The 20,859-nt window shown below is 39.4% G+C and overlaps 1 protein-coding gene across 1 annotated transcript in view; it reads right to left on the bottom strand.

The window, feature by feature from the left end:
* celf4 (CUGBP, Elav-like family member 4) overlaps positions 1–14,984 on the bottom strand; it is an 89,542-nt gene extending 74,558 nt beyond the window's left edge. Inside the window, exon 1 of the mRNA XM_088389080.1 lies at positions 14,865–14,984. The gene's annotated coding sequence lies outside the window, so the exon portion shown is untranslated. The remainder of the gene's footprint in view (positions 1–14,864) is intronic.
* Between the last annotated feature and the right edge of the window lie 5,875 nt (positions 14,985–20,859).

The following is a 20,859-nucleotide window of genomic DNA, read 5'->3' as shown; positions in this document are numbered from 1 at the left end:
GGATTGCATCAGCAGCAGCTTTAACTGCAGAGGTCCTCTAAAAGCAAACCTGGCAAAGCACGGTTGACATTCTAGCACGGCGGCGGCGGCACGTCCACTTTTAAAAGATTCCCCTCGCCAAAATGATTGCGAGAAGGTGCACAAGGATTTCACGTCATGGGATTGCACAGTTATTCTTTATGTTGCATGAAGTGTTACTAGGTGAAGTCAATTTTGCAAAGCATTTGTGATGTCCAAGATTTGCATTTGTTTTATAAATATTCATGCATGAGAGCCTTTTACCGAAGTCGATTGCTATGCTGGTTAACTTGTGAGAAACATCAAACCACCGTCGGAAGCTTTTTTTTTTTTTTTTACTATGGTGCCCGACCACATGGCTGTTTTTCTGGTTGCACCGCTGAGAGACCTTCACAAGGCCGAGCATTTAATTGCTTCTTTGCGGGGGGGCGTCGTCTTAACCGCGCCGCCGCGTCGCACCCTTTCTTTCGTGGAAGAAAGAGAGAAATCTTAGAGACAGTGGCAAAAAGGATTTCTGCTTATGCTTGATCTCCCCTGCCGAGTTTGTCAAACAAAAGAAGATCCTTTAATTTGGTCGCAACAGGGGCCTTCCACTATGCTCAGCATCTCAGAAATTCGGCTAAGAAAAGTGATTTCCTTCCAAACGTCCCAAATAAGTTGCGTGACCTCATTTGGCATTGCACAGCAACCTTCACCAGTTTTTCAGGAGACACCGGCGTAATTTCCTTTTGCTCTCAAACAGGGATATTCAATACCAATTATTTTCAGAATTATGCCAGTACGAGAAATTAATCTTTCAATCACCGTTTAGTGACATTGTAAAAAGACTAAATATTTCTCTGAAATTGAAATGAGCTGACTTTTGGAATGTTTTAACAATGATAATGGGGCAAGATGATGTGAGCAAACAGCACTTGCCCAGCAGGAGCCCAAACTCAGCAGGGAGTTTGAGGTCTCAATGTCTGTGGAGGATCTTGATCCCCTCTCATCTATCTCCACTCGTGCCAATGGGTTTGCTCATTCAAAGCATCTACCCGACTGTGTGGAAAGCAAAGTGGTTTCTGGTTAGTGCAACACCCAAGTTTGTATTTGGCATTGTGTTGACACAAGTTAGGTGAAAAAGCTTTTGTGAGATATCACCAAATTCAGCTGTTTAGAAAATCAGCTTTTTTTTAATGAATTTGTCTAAAATTTCACTTTTTATACAAATGGTGAGTCTAAAAATAGTAGTAGACAAGATTAGTTTTTCTGCAAGAGACCTTTCTCTACAGTTATAATTTCCGGACTATGAGCCGCACCAGCTAAAATCCTGGGAAAATCCTGTTTTGTTCATATATAAGCCTCACTGGATTACAAATCGTAGGTGTTCTAATGTTTAATTTTCATATAAGAGAGAATATGCACAAATCATACAATATCAACAAAATCATAAAACATTCATAGATAAGACATAATGGACTACAAGTCACAGGGTTGAAAGATTGTGCATGAAGTATCGACTTATGGTCTGGAAAATACGATAATTCATGTCAAAACCACCTAAACTGACTCGTCTTATAACCACAAACATTTTCCCTCAAATTGACCCAATAAGAAGCTAAAGAATCAAAGCTCAAACTCAATCAAAACGTATTAGAATTAATCCTGTCATTGTAGCTTCTGACAGTGGTGTATACATTGGGAGCTCGTTAGAACAAGTACATATCCATACGATTACTGTCACACCAAGGCATAATCCGTTTCTGTTTGGCGTTCTTAAGCTTGATGAAAATGAAAACTTGATCGGTCATTTTTTTCCCTAGTTTTGCTCGGGACAGGTGGTTCTCTGTTGCTCTTTTTGTGGAGTTAGCATAGTATGAGTTTTTATTGTCAGACACATGAGCTTGGATTACAGTCCAAAGCATATTCATAAATTCAATAAAAATATATTTCACATTTTCCACTTCTTATGGTCCGTACCAAGTAATATCAATGTGATAGTGGTCCAGAACAAAAATCCTGGTTGGCACTTTTTAGAAACCGCTGAGGGGATTTTGGTTTTTACGACAAGGACCTATTTGATTTAAACGATAATTTGCTTGAGCTCATAGACAAAAAGCTGCTGGTGCATTGTCATACCAAATCCGTGGACAATTTTCTTTTTACACACCAAATGTGCAAGCCCCCCCCAAAAAAATCACTTAAAAAAAATTACCATATATGTATGAAAACTTGCTTCGTACTACATTTGATCATTCTGCTTTTTCTTCTTTTTCTCATCTCTGTTCATCTGATGAATATGATTTGTCATGGTGACTGAGAGAGGAGATGGAATAAAATGTTTACTTCGGGGGGGAGAAAAACTCTTAATGTATTCTTTTAAAGGAATTGATGCAGTGGCACAGGAAAAGATTAATTTATCACGCCATCAAGCACAGGAACAGCTGCACAGAAGCACGAGTGTAAATTGCAAGTCTACGTTACAGATGGATTTCTCTGTCTGCTTCTCATATTGAGATGTAGCGTGAGAGAGAAGTTGGCGGGAGGGGCGAGGGAAAAAGGCTTGGTGGGGGGAAAAAAGCAATTTCAGTCAGCCCTCATCCAAACTTTGTGACAGGGGTAATTTTGATCCATTAGCTCTCGGCTGCTCGTCTTGGCCAATTTTCCATCATTCTCGGGATCCGCCCCAGGGAGAAATTCCTTTGCTCCTAATGGAATCTATTATCATTGTTATTATCATAAGGAAACATACTTGTTGGACATCCCCCAAACCGATCTTACATGCAGTTGTGGAGAGAAAAGATGAGAGTCTTTTCTTTTACATGAGTTTTAAGCACTGCTTTTGACTGGACATGGGCGATAGGCCAAGAAGGCGCCCAATATAAACCTGGAGGCTGTCAGGCAGGATGAAAGGAAAAAGCTTGAAAGGTGGTGTGGGATGCTGGAGCGATGCACCTGGCAACCCGCATCATCTGCTGAGGACTTTGGCTGCAAATCTGGGCTCGAGTGTAGTTTTTAAGTTGTATTTTCAGAATTTACCACAAGATGGCAGGTGGTCAAGATGGTCTTACATTTCGCTCTATTCCAATGTGACAAGCCCTCATAAGTTTTTGAGGCGGATTTGGGCCGATATGCTGGAATATCACAGTACGGCAGTAATAATAAAATGTTGACTTAGTTGATTTTTGTGAAAAATTTACGAAATAAATTCCTCCACTTAATGTTGGTTTCCTGTTAAGAGCAAATATTTTCGCTATATTTAAAACAGCATTTTTATCTCATTAGAAAACGCGCAGTCCCATGTGGTTCCACAGGAGCAGGGATGAAAAAAAATGTGGCTCCCTCCAACATTTAAGTTGCCCATTGCTGTAAAATGGCCACAGTCATAAATGCTATGCGCTTTTCCGTCCACATCTGAGAGCAAAATTCACAGTACACCTTGTCGCAAGATTTCTGTTAAGGCCCGTCTGTCCTCCTCCACCGCTGACCACCTACACGATGCACAACTGATCTCCACTGTGGTCCTGTTGCTGATTCCTCCAGACAGATTAGAAATGGCAATTATGTCTTATCAAGATAGAGGGTCAATAAAATATTGAAGCAACAGTGTTTACGGAGATTATGCCTCCAAGTGCCAGATGGAGATTATGGTCCAGTTCAAATTCTAGTTTAGCCCGAAATAGCGCCACTGTTGAATTATGGATCACACGGTGAGCTTGTGGGAATGCAACAAAAGATAGCGAGGTAATCCCAGAATGCTGACAGCCCTGAGAGGGAGAGGGGAGCTGGGGGGGTGGGGGGGTGGGGGGGGGAGGGGAGCTGATAGGACAAGGAGGGAAAATCTGTTGATGGATGAGGAGTTTGGCCTCTTGGCTTGGTGCACTTTTTAGTATCACTGAACGATCTGTAAAAAGAACCATTTTAAACACCTTGCTCGCATTTAAGTATTTTAACGACACAATGTGTTCGCTATCAGATAAGTGATGGTTCAGTTTACATAGCGGCGAGTTTATTTAGCAAACAATCTCATTACAAAAAAGCACTGAGGTAGGGTGTCAAATATGACTTTGCAAGGGAATTAGTTTCAGTGGCCCCTCCCATAAAATAAAAGGTCCAACGATGCTGATTCAATCAATTTCGAGTATCTGTCCTAGTTCTCATGTAATTTGCTTTTCTCAATGAAAGGAAATATTGCTTTTAATTAAATTTGTTGAAGCTTTCTTTTGAAGGTGCATAGGTGATGGAACTCAATTATAATGTGTTAATAAAATAAAAAAAAGCAGGAGTAAATAACCTATTATACTGGAAAAATGTCAAGCTCATGAAGCTCTTATCATTCCTGTTAAAAAAAAAAAAGGGAGAGCAGCTAAAACTGAAAATGATGGTGCAGTCTTTGGGAGGCAGCCTGCGATTTCCAAATTATCATATTTTCCGAGTCAATAATAAAAAGCTTATGATCGTGCTAGCTATGCTGACAGCCTTTAATAAGATAGGGTTGCTGGAGCGTAGCAGAGCGAGGGCCCACGCTGTTCGACGCCTTTGCACACGAATGAATGTGAATGTGTGTGTGTGTGTCAGTATGTATGTGTATAAGTCCACCAACCTGAATAGTGTAGAAAAGTACATGTTCTGTGTGTACTTGTTTGTTGTGTGTCCCGTACTGTATGCAGGAATCACATAATTTTTATTGTCCACTCAAATTCAAAAAGGTCAAACTAACAAACAGGTAGCTTTGTTATTTATTTTTGTACAATTAGGATAGAAATTAGAATAGTCTCTTACTGTAAATTGAGTGGGCAGATAAAAACATGGCTCAGTTATATTTTTGTCAGCAAGCATTGAATTTGGGCGATTATTGTGAGGTTTCACTTTGAGAGCATGGTTTAATATCCTAATCTTGAAGAGTATACCGAAGTGAGGATTAAGTTTGCACCAATTCATTTCTCCATTTAATCTTTTAATATATGTCACAGTCATACGAGTTGGCCTACATTCATATCAATTCATCCATATTAACAACTTTACATCCCCCATTGGCCGTAATGTCCCACGGTGTTCCCCAAGGGTCTGTTCTTGGTCCCTTCCACTTGATCATAAGTCCCTGCCTCGGAGTTCAAACTATCTTATATTATTGTTGCTGCCTCACAATCGAATTGATATGATTGAAGCGCCATTAATGGACCTGCCACTCTGTGACGGTACCAGGTTATAAAAAGCAGATGCTGTCCTGTTTGTTCATAGTGGAAAAGAATCAGAAGATTTTCACCAAGGTGGAAGAGGGCCGGAAGAGAAGATTTGGAAACGGTCTGTGGCATTATCGTCTTCAAGGCTGACAGGAAGGTCTGAGTCTAAAGCCCTCTCTCATTAGATATGCGCGCACATTAGCGGGGACGGCTGTCTTGCTAAAGGTCAGGGTTGGTGGATGCTGGGACGACAGCGAATTGCGAAGCGCTGAGCGTCCAACCTTTGGGCTCACCTCTTTGAACTTCAATCATTTTGGCCGGGGCTTAATAGGTCCCCGGGGAGGATCAGAAGCAGAAAAGGCACAGGGAGGGTGGGAGGATGGGGGCGGGAGGGGGAGACTTAAATGGGACATCACGCCACCTTGACATTTTAATTAAGACTCTCAACCATTAGCATGCCAGAAGTTGAACTGTTGAGCTTATGGAAAAGCAAATGACAAGTTGGAGGTGTGTGTTTTTTCTTGACTTCATGTGACAGTGTTAACAGAAATGGACATAATTGCTGGCTGCATGCACATACACTTGATAGCTTTTCCTCCTGGGACATATTTCCATTGTGACTTCAACCTGCTAATTTCTTCCCCTTAACTGTGTAACCAATTTGTTTTTCTCTTTCTTTTCTCTGAGGTTTCTTGATGAAGATTTGATCAGAACATGTCAAGCTTCAGCTTCTGTAGTGTGGATATTGTCCAAAATAGAGACAACAGAGCATAATAAAAAAAAAAAAAAAATCTTCAAACTATAACTGCGATTGTCATATTATTAATGGTGGGGTAGTTTCCATAAAACACAACTTGGTCAAGAGATACTCTAACGTCCGTTTTTCCCATAATGAAATTTGATTTCTATTTGAGAGGCTGAAAATGTGACCCAGATTCGAGGATTGATGGACGCAGAGGGAATCTTAACCTGACTTGTGGTTTCCCACAAACCTACAGAGTGCTTCACTGCCATTCATCTCAATGGTTTGATTTTACAGCCTTCAACTTTATGTTTCGGAGCACGCCGACCAGTGTGTCAGACCAATCATTTCTGCCAGAGAAACAATTCAGGCAACACATAGAGGAATATTGGAAAATGATCTACTTCTCAACTCGGTATACTAAAACATAGTTGAAATAAGATATCATACTGCATATGGAATATTAAAACATGGATCAAAATGGCTTTCATAGTTTTCAGAGGATTTTGTGAGCAAAGTTTCTTTTTCAAGCGTTTTATGAAAGAATGGTAGGAGGGCATATTATTGATCTGCAGAGACACCTGATTTATCAAAGAGCCTGAAGTTCAGAAAGAAAAGGAACGATATTTGACCCAAGGGGTTATTCAGCACAATTTGTCTTCTCAAAGTGCTATTCTTCGAAACGATGACAGGTGTTAGGTGAGGTTGAGCTGTTCCAAAATCTTTCCCTTTGTTACCTTTTGTGAGTTCATTGGCAGCATGGTTGCTGTCTGGGCTCTCTAACCAGTGATTTGCACACGAGAACAGTCGTTATCTCCTAGTTATCGTCTGCAATTAAACACAGACCCAATGGAGGTGTCACTCCTGTCCGACATTAGCGGGACTAAATCTCAGCGCATAGAATTCCTTGGAATGCATCTTCCACGACCTTAAATCTCAGCTCTTTCTGACTCGGATTGTGTTGGTCAAGTATAAAACAGTGAGAACGGTGCTGTTTTGGAAAATCTTAGCGTTAAAATAAATGAAACTAGAAGAGAGTTTTGCAGCGGTTTTGGACTACTGATCAAACCACAACGGCTCATTTTGATCTTCAGGTCCCATCCTTTATGTTGTCTAAATTAATTGGTACTATTTAGCAAATTTATGTACCTTCCTGAATCTGCTGAGTGGGCTGTAACAGTCCTATGGATATCCTCTTCCAGTGGGAGTCTACTTTGTTTCCTTGCAGAGTGATAAGCTATCAGATAATGATGAACCTGTGAGACAAGTGGCAGCCAACCGCCTCTGCTCCGCGCCGAGAGTTATGAAGCCAGCCATTAACGGATCAGCGACACGGCGGTGGAGGAGATAAGTCCCTGAGGTCAGGTCCTGTGGCACACTTTTCTGTTGACGACCCTGCCTTTGTTTTTTTGCCTCTCCGTGGCCTAAAGCACAAACAAACACTCTTTGTGCGCTGAGTTTTTATGTTACCACCGAGACTCGCGCAGATCATTTCTTTTGGCCTTGTAGTTCAAAGCAACGTCGTGCCCTCTGCCCTCTCGCACGCAGCAGTACTGCGCTTCGAATCCTCGCATCAAAGTGCATATTGAGTTTGTGCTGTTATATGGAATTCTTTATATTAAAAATGAGCTCTTGCCACGTTTTCAGCTCTCTACTCACTTTGCGTACCAATTTTATGTTCTACCTTTCTGGACCTGTACTAGTTTTTCAATCTCAAGCTTATAAACATTTGTAAACTATTTTGTGAAGTAAAATAAACGTGAGTATAATGATGTAATATTCGGTAAGCTATCAGCTCATTCCTCATGCAACTAATTTGTAAAATCACCTCAAGCAAAGAGAAAAATAATTTATAATCCAGCGCGCCAGAGCTGAACGTCTGAACTAGCTTGGGCTCTGTGTAAACGGGCTTAATCAAATGCTTTACATCTGCTGGTATCATAATTCCAATGAAAGGTCATTACTAGTTTGGGGAGCAGTTGAGCAAATCCCCATCAAAAATGAGAAAGTAATTAGTTTGCACAACAAAAAACAAAAGGGCTGAAACACGGCTGCACTGCGGGCTATCTGCTAGATAACTCTCTTAGCCAGACACATTTCGTAATTAGTTTTTCCCGTCTGCTGGGATATTCAATAACCTGCAGTTGGAATGATGGAAAAAGAGATAGTGACTTATCGCAAATGTTTTTTTGCTTTAAAAAAAAATCAAATAAAAATATATATGTATTCAGAAGAAGAGGATTAAAGTTAGAATGAGTGCTTGTGTTTTTGCAGGTAAACATGAGATTGGAACGTTCCCTGTTGGATTTATCTGAGAAGCCTATTTATTCCACTTCATTTCATTTCCCCTGAAGTTCCTTTTTATATTTTGGCTTGCATGAAAGAAAGCTAAATATCTTTGAGGGAATAGAATAATGAACAGAAAGCAAAATCATTACCAAGTGTCTAAGGGAAACCATCCAACTTTTTTTTTTTTTTTTTTTTAAATCATGAAACATTACAGAAACTCAGCTCGGATTTAAGATACATTTATCGTCGTCTTTTTTTCTCTCCACTCTCTATAAAAAGTAGATTTATTCAGTTGATTCACCTCTTGTTTTTCCTCGTATCTTGTATTGTGAGAGTACTGAGAACAGTAGATCTTTCTGTCTATTTGGCCAGTTGAGTCAATAAAACAAACCGAGTCGGAATGAGAGCCAACATTTCTGTCTGGATGTGTTGTTTGTGGCTCCGGATGGAGCAAGACAATGGATCTTGTGGGGCTGATGGACAGATATGTCGGTGCATTCTTATGTCCACAGTCTGTGAGATGAGATTACATTTGACAGCTTGTTTGTTCTCATTCCACCTGGCTGGAGACATCCCCCGGGCCACGCTCCACTACATGACACAGCTGAGGACACGTACACCTAAATAAATCCAGGCGTACATTAATTAAACTCATTTAATGAAAAGTACGTAAATACCAGGTTGGTCGTTTTAAAACTTTTGGATGTTTTCTTTGAACTGTACATTGTAAACTCGTCAAAGAAAAGCTCCAGTGATTTTAATATTTTCTTTACAAGACGTTAGGGGATTGTTAAATGTTTGTGGGGGTGAGATTGTAAACAGGAATTAAAGTCAGCTCTCAAGCACGCCTGCCATTCAAGAATCATAACGGAACTCAAACATTAAAGTGATTATCACGTCACCTGCTCTCTTTGACAGCACATTTCCGTTTACAATTGGAAGCTGTCCTCAGCCATCTTCCAAAAGCAGCTTTTTTTTTTTTTTTTTTTTTTTTTTTTAAATCTTGCCTTGTTGCTAAGCGAGGGTACGTTGGATTTTTTTTAATGAATTTTGAAAATTGTGATCAATTTCAGCTTAGATTGTCTAAAATTTTGGAGGATTGTAACTTTGTATGAACATCCGGAATAAAGACTATGAGCGCAATGACTAATGAGTTTGTTTCTATCATCCTGCCAAGAATGCATGTCCACAAAGAGACATCAAACTGAATCAATAGGCTTCGAATAGACAGGTCATTAAACACTCTTTCCCTCATTAAGTCACCAAGCTCAGATTCCGGACACACACAGACGGACGGCCACACTGCAGATGCAAGAAACATACAATCCATACAAAAGCTGCCACCAAATGTTTCCACCTTTCCTCAGAAGATGGACAACTGTGACAAATGGGATGTCTCACCCAGTGAAGAATGTTTCATTGGTATGTTTCTGGAAGGATAGAATTTGTGAATCCTACAGAAAAGCACCAAAGTAGATTACCATGATGATTTAAAAAATAAATCACACATAAAAAACATCAAAGCCCCACCTGGATCTTTCTTAAAATATTTTCAAAAGGATTTTTTGGAGGTTAGGATTAGCCCCACTAAAAGCGAACATTTTTGTAGCCGCTTTCTCTTTCTTCCTTTTGAGAGAAGTTGGAGCGTTTCAAACCATTTCGTCTCATATGTATATATATTTAAAAAAAAAAAAAAAAGACTGCTCACACTCTTCTACCGTTCAAATCCAGCAGGGAGAGTCTCGGCAGCCTTTTAGAAGATGCCCAGAGTTGCTGGCCACTCTGCACTCATGCACACTCACAAAGCATATCATTAAACATAATAGGGTTTTTATCACCCACTGTCAAGGAATACCGCTGCATTTGCATTCAAATTTAATTTGCCATACCAAAGCGCATGCATCCAAGAAATCTTCCTCTCTGCACCTCTTTTCTTTCCCTCTCAGCCCTCGCTCACTCTTTTATTTTTAATATTATGAAAGCATGGGAGCATAAATTGCCGATAGCTTTGGAGCTCTACGCTGTTGGCATTTTTAATTCATGATACAGTAGGATCGTATCGTCACATAAAATTAGTCAACACTATTTTTTCAAAATTGACTTACTGATTAACTTACTTTATGACTGTGACAAGTTGACATTTCTAAAAGCACAAGGAAGGCAGTCATGTGAAATAACCACGTGATTCTCTTCCTTCCCTTTTCTCCTCCATTCCACAGACAAAATATCCCCTGTAAAAGCTGTCAAAATGTTTACCCACAGGCCTTGAGGTCTCTATCTGAGGCCTGGCATCTAATAAAGAGAATTGGCCTGGAGCAGGCAGCACCTTTCCTGCCAAATGCCCCCGACGAGATTAAGAGGAAAGAGCGGGGGCGACAGGTCTCCAAGGGACGCCAACTCATGAGGCAAATGACGTGAAGGTTAAGGAAGTAGCGCAAGATTTATTAGAAGAAGAAAAATAATTCTTCTTTTTTTTTGCTCTAAAAAAAATAAGAAAAAATAATAATAATACAAACAATCTTCTTTCTTACTAAAAAAAAAGCAGTGTACCATTACTTTTCTCCAGTGTGACAATGCTGAATGTTTTTCCTCCCACATCCAAGCATTTTTGTTTTTGTTTACACTAGTGTTGCACCACACCTTTGAGAAGAAAAATCATTTTTTCTCAGGTGTTTCTGCAATAAAAGAGCAATGTAATTACACTTTGTATCTTTACAGAATGGGGGAGGGGTGTTGGGCAAGTCACATATTTTACAGCCTATAAGGAAGCTGTTTCTATTAAATGAGAGCTGGCTCTTGAGGGCCATCAAGTTTTACTGTGATCTTTAAAATGCACAAGGAAAGTGAGACTTGAGCCAAACGCTGGCCTTCTCCACCCACAGACACCAAAACATACATGCTGTCTAACGCAGACAAATGTGTAGCCGTGTATATTCCACGCACACACTCCACAGTGGGGACCTCAATCCAATTAACGTGATTATTAATTAAAGTGTGCGCCCGGAGGAAAACCAACCGAGGCTGATGGAGGCGGCCCAAAGGGGGCGTCTGCTGAGAGGTTTCTGGACTCACTGCGGAGGCAGGTGATTAGGCTGCACACCTAAGTGCATTTCCTGCCCGCACACACACACACTAAAGCATCAATTTGTGCACAGTCCATATTTGCATTTATTTACCTTTCTCCTCGCCGTTGCTGTGCGACACAAGCGCACAACTCTAAAAGACACTCACATCCTTATTATACATTCACACCTAATATGCATTTGTGTTGCAGTTTATATTGAAAGAAAAATTGGATGATATGACTGAAGAGGGAAATTAAGTGGGAGAAAGCAGAGCGCTAACGTAGACAAGCTTCATCAGTAATGAGAACTGGCAACTGCTTTTGGGAAATTTGCGTTGAGATTATGAGGATGTGTGCTGCTTTTGTTTGAGCGATGTCACTTGTGTTTGTGTTAGAATTGATATTATGGGAAGATACTTTTGAAACAAAGTGTTTCTTGGAGAGTTATCTATCCCAAACTTACTAAAAGACATGAAAAAGAACTGTGAGTGAGCAGAATTCTGATTGTGAATGCTCAGAAGACAAAGCATTTTACTTTACTTTCTTTCAAAAGTCCTTGTCCAGCATTAAACATGATTGCGTGTGATGAGGGACAGCGTAATGAGACACAGATTCTTCATCTTTTTATCCACAGTGGTGAATTAATGTGTTGGGTGACCCCCTGACCTGCTGATTTACATTGCATTACAAAGAACATGGGTCGTAATAAAACATTGACCAACGTCTCGGCTCCCCTGACTAACCAGCTAATGCAATTCGCAGTATGCTGGTCTCCTACTGGGGCATTTAATGAAAATGAGAATGTTGAGAGAAAATTAGAGAAAACCGCTCCGAAATTAATCGGAGAGAGCTTTTAAGGAAACAAGAGTGTAGTGGGGAAAAGGGCATAATTGAAATCCCACACAGAGGTCTTTTTACAAAAAGCAAATCTTCTTTGGGTGTTAACTTTTTTAAATGATGATCACGAGGCAGGGATTTCAGTTACAATAAAAAATGTAGAACCAACTGTGGAGAACACAGAACAAAGTCGGATGGCAACTTTTTTTTTTTTTTCCTCGACTGTGAATGCTTTAACTACAAGTACGTCGTTGGTAGCTGATCGCATGGCAAATATAGACAACTATTCAGACTCATAATAAATAAATTAATTAAAAAAAGAAGTGTTAAAAAAGTGACTATTTAAAAATAAAAGAAATAGAATGAAATCCTTGTTTATTTTCTATTGACTTATTGAGAATTGGAAATTCAAGTTTTCAAAAAACTGGAAGAGGAGCAAGCTGAATAGAGTTCACATAGGCACAACAAAGATAAGCGAAGGGAAGTGCGATGTAAGCTTAACCACACAAGACAAAAGAAGATGCAAAAAGGAGCACAGGGTTGTTTGTAGACCACCTCCCAAAAAACAACACTGAAATAAAACAACTTAAAAAGAACATGAAAGAGGAAATCCTTTCATGGCTGGAGTGGAACTCACTGGAGAGAGTTATTATATACACTGTGAAGGACACAAGAAAAGCTGGCGGGAGCTTTTATATTTAGAAAATAAAGTATTCCAACGCAAAAAAAGATTAATTATCAAAGGCTGCTTGCAACAAAACCTAAACTAGTAAACAGTGCGGTCAGTGAAAATAAAATTACAACGATAGCTTCTTTATTGGAGCTGCAAATCTTTGTAGCATAAGGAAGTGGCACATTCATGCATTCATTCATTCCCTGACTTCTTCTACTTTCTTTTGCCAGTAGGCAAATATTGTGGGTGCATTACTACCACCTTCTTTTCATTGGCAGTAATGCACCCAAAATATTTGCCAACTGTCAAAAGGAGGTCAACCTGATTAGGGAACAGAGATTCCTGCATGGTGCCAGTCTGAGCTCCAATTTTAATATAAACAAGTTCCAACTGAATATAAGGATCAGTCAAAGTATGAAAAAGAATGTGATTTATAATCCGCTACATAAAATACTGTACTTGCAAGAATTGTAATGAAGTACAGATGAATCAAGGTCAATGCGTCATAAGCGATAAATCCCCTGCACTTTTCGTAAAAACAAGGAGAAATAAAGAAAGGCGAGCAAACCGAGTGTGTTGCTAAGTTGGAGAGTAAATAAGACTGGATAACAGCTTCTGTCTGTGTGTCTCTTTCACTTTGTAACCAATGTGACTGAGGCTTGGGCGGGACCCTGGATCCCAAGGTTGAGGAGGTGCCTGCTGATTGTTGTGGACGTTTCCTACAGAGGGGCTAGCACCTGCTCCAATTGTGCGTGCACATGCACAAGCGCGCGCTCACACTCCTCTGGGAGCAGGTGGCACAGCGTACATGGGTGATGCACTAACCAGAAAAGTGATTCTTTACTGCCACCCACCATCCTATCTGAATCAACAAGATAACCTTCCCCGAGCAAGGACACAGAAACTGTCTGACCGCATCAACTCCTCCTGGATGGCTGAGGACGGTCGAGGAAGGTTTAACCCAAACTGTCGTTATAATAATTCCAAGAGCTGCTCTCATGATATTTTATAATTGTGATAAAATTCCATCTAATTATATCATTATGGTAATGGAATAGTGCAATGAGAAGTTTTCAGAAGAATTTGATTTCTTAAGAAAATGATGTGATCAGACTTTTGGGGATTGTATTTCTTATCGGAAAAAACAAAAACAAATGAACATTTTACTCAAATACTGTCTTTACTGTGAAAGTCTCATTACTTGTGAATTGCGGCACTTAAATCATCTAAAGTGCAGAAGATGTGTGTAGAATGTAAAACTCGGGAGAGCAATAAGAGTCGCAATTGAGTGCTCTTTAACTTTCGATTCTCGACTAACTGACTGGTTAGATGTCTGCCTCACAGTTTTGGATTTGGGGTTTAACCCTTAGAGTTTGCATCTTCTGCCCTTGCTTACATGTGTTTTCTCTGAGAATCTTTTCCTTTTGCATGTTGAGGTATTTAACTCATTCATGAATTCAAGATTCAAGAGTTTTTATTCTAAATGGCTTCATTGAAGAAAATATACAGCAGCTGTCATCTGTTTTTTATTATTTTATTTAACAATATTAGTTTGTTCATTTGAAGCGATTTATATTTATTTCCTTTTTTCAATCTTCATTTAATGTTTAATTTTTTTCAATGTATGTGCCTTGCAATTGACTGGTACCGGGTCTAGCCTACTTTAGCAGTCGACAAGTTCTTGCACGCCATACAAGTCAAACTAAACTGGTCTCCTAACACAGTCTTGTGTAAAGGGTAACACCAAGTCAATTTTCGACAAGTAAGTCTGATAAAACATGCATAATGGGGATTTGTTTGGAAGGAATAGGAAGGGAAATGTCACATGTGATCTGACATTCAAATAAGACTTGAATACATTAGGGAACTTCTGATTTAGCTCCAACTTGGAATAAAGGGCATGCACTCAAGTGAACCAAAAACTCCCCACACAGTTCTTACTTTCACATAGTCAAAACTTGCTTGACATTACATATTGTGAGTGTCAATTTCAGTTCAGTCTAAATTTCAAAGGTTGGATGTTGTATAGTTCTTGTCACATGCGTATCTTAAAACACTGTGTACAGGTGTTGCTCATACCTTGTTGAAGATGGAGGAAGAATGTCCAACATGCAAGCAGGCAGCAGAGGCAGAGAGGCAATGGCAGGCAGGCAAAGGTGGTAGGCCAAGCAAGGAAAGGGGAGAGGGGGAATGGCAGGCAGGCAAACAGGTGGCACACAGATGCAAATCCAAAGTGTTTGTAATCCAACTAGTGTTCCATGAAGTAAACTAAAGTTTTTTTTCTAAATTCCAAGTTTCAAGTTCCAGAAATTACAAGCTTGGAGCAGACTTGAAATACCGTAATTTCCGGACTATAAGCCGCACCGGACTATAAGCCGCACCAGCTAAAATTCAGGGATATTTTAGTTTTTTTCTTACATAAGCCGCACCGGACTATAAGCCGCACGTGCACATGAGTTTTTTACAAAGAAAGACAGTACACAGAAAGCCGTAAAAATCCATAAATACGCCGCGCCGCCATTTAAGGCTCAGGGTTCAAAGTAACCTTCTGAATAAAATGCATTAAAAGTTCACATTCATTACAACTTGTTTTTGGTGAGCAAAATATCAGAAGAATTGAATTTAAATGTTGATTGATTGGGTTTTAATACAATGCAGATGGTCCAAACAGCGCCACTGCTTTGTGTAATCTCGGAGTCACATGGCAGAGTAAGAGAAAGGGTTTAGAGCCCTTTGACGCAGGTCACCTAGCGTGCATTCCTACTAAAGCTCATAATGGTCACAAGCAACACAGCCAGAATAAGCTGCAGCCATAGTAGTGTTTCAAAATAGAGTTTTTTGTTGTTGTTTTTTTCTTCAAGATACCGCACAACAGTGGTCCACAGCCTTTTTATGAGTGTATAAAAGTGATCAAGTCATCACAAAAATCACGAAAAAAATCTTATATAAGCCGCACCTGACTATAAGCCGCAGGGTTCAAACTTTTGGAAAAAAGTCGCGGCTTATAGTCCGGAAATTACGGTAGCTTGAAGTGGCCTTTTAGCAAATAAAAAAAAATACGTCACTACTTCCTTCTTTGTCTAACTGAGACTGACTACCAAGTGGGAGCAGCCTATTTCCCTGATCAGGTGACTGATCAGGTGACCAAAGGCTTTGTCAAATAAAAATCCATGGCCCAAGGCCAGCGAATCTTAAACAAAAATAAGAATTTAAGCTAAGGAAACTAAATTGGCTGCAACACATATACTGTATATTTTTTGAGAACAAATATTAAAACCTGACTACATTCCAGACAATTTATATTACTTAAACAGACCCCGCAGAAATTCTATTGACATTCCGTTTTACAGCTGTATTTTTATTTTTATTGCAAACAAGTCTTGCTTGAGATTGAACAATATACATTGCTGGATATTGAAAACCCTTAAAAGTCTTATAGAAAGAAAAAAAACAATGATAATGGAATTGAACAAATAGAAAAATACAAGTCTTTATGATGATTGCAGAAGTCGTGCATGGGTGTGCGCTGCATTGTGACAATAACACATAATAGAACTGCCACTGGCATTTATTTCATGCTGTGTTTAATTCTGCAGGAATAATGATAAAAGGAAACAATCAAAATGTGTGAACACAATAAAGACAGCTACAGAATGGGCTATTGGGCCCCCACAGGGAAAGATTGAGCCCCTAACTGAGGCTTCACCGAATAAATCACGGCGCCGTCTACAATCGCTTTTGACCTTCGGTGAACCCCAGCAGCTCTTCCAACCTTGCAAGGTTTTTTCATGTTCAGAAGAAACTGAGAAATCACCATTGTCATTGCGACATATATTTCAGTATTTAGACATTCGCATTCTATAAAAAGCTGCAAGTTTACATACTTGCCTCCTTTCGACTGCGTTCAATCATCCGCGTGTATAATTACCTCAGTGCATTGTAATCTTTGGGGACCAAAATGTTGCAGTTTGACAAATCCTTCATTTGTATTCAGTTGCTACTCAAAGCATCAATTGTGCTTTTGCACACATGCTGCCGACCAACCGTCATCTTCCCTCGCCACACACACACACAATCACACTTCTCAACACTCCTTATGGAGCTACACAGAAGTGAAATGTGTTTGATTAGGCAAGCAGGGATGCTGGGATTGCTAGTAATAGCTCAAGTTCCTGGAAAGCTCCACAGACAATCGGAAGTTATCACCGCTAAAGCCTGGTACAGTACACAAAGATTTAACACATCTTCACTATTTTTAATCTTGAGAGAAGTCACAAAAACTGCTCGATTTATCTCAACATAGCACTCCAGACAAAATTTAGAGCAACAATCATCCACCATTCAAACAACAAGTCCGACATGAACATATTTGTGGACGGTCTTCTCATCCACACTTCCATATGATGTTGTTATTTTTCTCATGGACTGTTCTCAGGCTTTTGTTTTGTGAGTGTGTGTGTGTGTGTGTGTTGGGGGGGGGGGGGGGGGGTGTCATATTTTTTTTTAGCCACTAGCTTACTCTAGCTGTAAATAAATACAGTGCAGCTCAACTTTGTGCACTACATCATCCGATACATACCATACATGTATATTGTCAGAAGCTATATTTAGATAAAACATGTTTTTGTTTCTCATCTCATCACTTTCTTTGAAACAATTGATTCTATGACCAACTATTTACAAACCTTCCTATGTTTGAAATGCTATGCGAAAGATATTTCTTTTTCAACTGCAATCATTTTTAACAAAACAAAGCAATGCCATCAGTGCATTTGACAGTGACAGTTGTTTCCAGTCGTTTACTCCATTAGAAAAAAAAAGGCTATTTACCAAACAAATCCTCAGGGACTTTCCGCTTTCCCAAAATTATGAGCGCATCTCATCATCACTCAACCAGTATACAAATCCCACAATGCCCCAATGCCAGAGGGCGACTGTTTGAACCAGTGACATTTTGAGCCTTATTACATGCTCACAACACAGCATAACAAACAAGAAGACCAATTTTGTTTTTTCTCTCTCTCTATTTCTGCCTCTTTGCTGTCTCCCACCCCCTGCCCCCTCATTGTATTTGGGATTGAAAATGAAGGTTGGTGAGGAAGGCTGCTGTATACAAGGAGATTAGCGCCATCTAATAATCTCCTCTTTCAACTGGGCCAGCTTCATATTTCCAAATTAAAGTGGAGTGCAGAAAAAGGGGCTTATAAAACATTAAAGAGCCTCTGGCTCCATCACGGTGTACGCATCCCACTGCTCAGCCGTGCTCCTGGGGGGGTTGGGGGGACCTGCAGAGTACTGTGGGATTTGCAGTGCTGGAGTAAACTAAAGCAATACATCACCCAGCAGATCACGCCCAGGGAGAGGGGCCTGGGCCAATCATTTTGAGGTTAAACAATGTAATTTGGATCTTGTAAGTGCAATTTATTTTGCCTGTCAGACAGAGGCAATGAAACATTTTCGTTTTTTCCTCCTTTCTTGCTGAGATAAAAAGGGGGATGCTATTTGGGAGTGAGATGGAAGATGGGAGATATCTGTGGCTATTTGCTTGTTTGTGACAAAATTGGGGGCGCTTTAAAAGATATCTGGAGAGTTCATCTTGCGTGGATTAGAAACGATGGGTATTACAAAAGTTTAGAAGCGGAATTAAGATATTTCATTGTTTTTTGCAGGTTTTAACTTAAAACTTGTCACCATCACGCTGTCATCATGAAAGAAAGAGCATCAATGAAATCCTTTCACCAAAGTCATCAATGCCAAAATAGCACAGTAAGCAATGTGAATATCTTTTCAATGAGCATCTAATATAAAGTATTATTTTTAAAGTCACTCAAGGAACAATTAAGAACCAGAATAACATCTGACACAAATACTGTTCTAAATATTGTGATCCCTCTGATATGGTTTGGATTATAATGTTTAAAAAAAAAAACTCCTACAACCTCATCAAATAGAATCACTTCTTAGATTCAATGTAAAATTTGCACTAAAATAAATTCCCCTTTTTGCCCACATCAAGCTGAGAGAAAAATCTGCCCAGTTATCGCCACAGAGACATTACTGGTAGTCTCACAAAGAATGAGATTAAACACCCTCTGAATCACCGTGGGAGATATGCTGCCCGCTGAAACAAAGCCATTTGAATGTTCCCTCCAACTGGAGCTGATATCCTCTTGAACATACATTTTGGTTATGTCTCTTAATGTTCTGATGGGGTTGCTACCGGTCAGGAAATCTCCTGCAGTTTAGAGGATTAGAAGATACAAAGTGCTGCTGGTGGAAAGAAAGAGCCGGTCATTTGAGCGATGCAAGTGAATTAAGAGATTAAAACGCTTTAGAAAGACTGATTATAATACCAGAGGGGGTTGGAAATGGAAAGACAAACCTTGAGATTGTATAAATCCATTGTACTTTTATCTTGTGTGATGCCTATTACGTAAAAGGAACGCTTGTTCGCCAAGGCACACGGAAGATTAAACGCTCTTTACATTTTCAAACTGAGTCATTAAATGTATTCTTCTGAATTTATTTATATAAACACATAAATGTATGATAGTAAAACTGAGTTCCCCAAATTAAATTGACAAAATTTAATTATTAACATAATTATCCCCAACCCATATAAAAAAAACATCACCCGGGCATCGAAAATATGGATTATTTAAACTATAAGGAGTAAGAATGTATTATTTTTCAGAGGGAAAAAAAAGTGTCATTCTCAAAAGTAAACTTTTATCTACTTTGTGTAAGGTCTCTCTCATATAGCTGAAGGTCACATTGGAGATTATTTGGAAAGATTACAGCATACAACTAAAAGATACGAAGTTTTTGATATATAGCATTAATTTTGATATGCAGGAATTGGAAATAAATATAAAAAGCGTTGCCAGCCTAAAGTCTTTCTTCCTTCTAAATATGATCACTTTTTCCTCTAGTGCGGTGATCCCCAACTACCGGTTCAAGAAATGTTCGTCAAAGCTATAGTGGCAGAGATTATTCTGTAACAAATTGATCCAAAAGTAGCTCGCCAGGCGTTACCATAAGAACAAACGGAATGAAGAAGAAAATGTGGAAAAAAAAAGGAATGGAGGCGAGATAGGGGGGATGGAAAGTGCTAGCCACTGCAAAGTCTCCAAACAAAGAGGATATGTGAAGCATGTACCTCAAGCCTTTTTCCCTTACAAGAAGAAGCAGTAAGCACTTTTCTCACCCTCTTCAAGTCACATCAGCACTTTTTTAGTGACGCTCCCAAGCACCACATCCAGGTGAGGGTTGTACATTGAGGATTTCTTTCTTTTCCCTATCAGTATCGTTCACTCCTCCCTCATACGCTCCTCTTGCTCACCCTGCCCCGGCTTTACGCTTCCTCTCATCCTTGGCCACTGTCTCTCCTTCATTTTACTCCTTCACTCACTCTGAAGATTTCTGTTTTTGACTATGCGGCACATTTAATATCCGTTCATTTGCTGCAAAATCAGTTTATGTAAGGATGTTGAATTGAAGTTGGCTAAAGTTTGACCTATTTGTTGTACTAGTTTGTTTTCCATCCAGTTTTCACTACTTTTCTACTCATTTTTTTTTTAGCCAGAAAGATATTGTAAACTTTATAGTTCTACATTTGACTGATCTTACTAATTCTCATTACTAATAAGCACAACTAAATACTGTAAATTCTATAGTCTGACACAATCCCGTGCGGGTTGACCTCCAAGTTCTAATTTCAAGGTTATCGCACATTATCTTCGCTTAGGAAATAACATAACTCTAAACCATATTTCATTTAAATCCAATATTGAAGTGATATTGTACAATTTCTAATAAAAACAAAACGATGGCTATTTTTCCACTAAAAATATTGAAATTTTGTTTTAGAAAGGGGCTTAGTAAGCAGAAAAATGTTTGCAGTATCTTAAATATATGTCTGTGACATGCAGATTTAGTTGAATTATGTATATCTAAATTATAACGTTGCCATAAGTCACTATTTGCAGCGTCTGTGTGAAAAGGCAAAGTGAAGGCAAGTGAATACACTTCCTGAATGGCTCCGCAGCAGACCTATTCATGCGACTGGAACACC

Source organism: Syngnathus floridae, chromosome 11 (assembly GCF_059516105.1).
Source record: "Syngnathus floridae isolate MCC-2025c chromosome 11, RoL_Sflo_1.0, whole genome shotgun sequence".
NCBI lineage: Eukaryota > Metazoa > Chordata > Actinopteri > Syngnathiformes > Syngnathidae > Syngnathus > Syngnathus floridae.
This window is presented reverse-complemented; position numbering and strand designations above follow the sequence as displayed.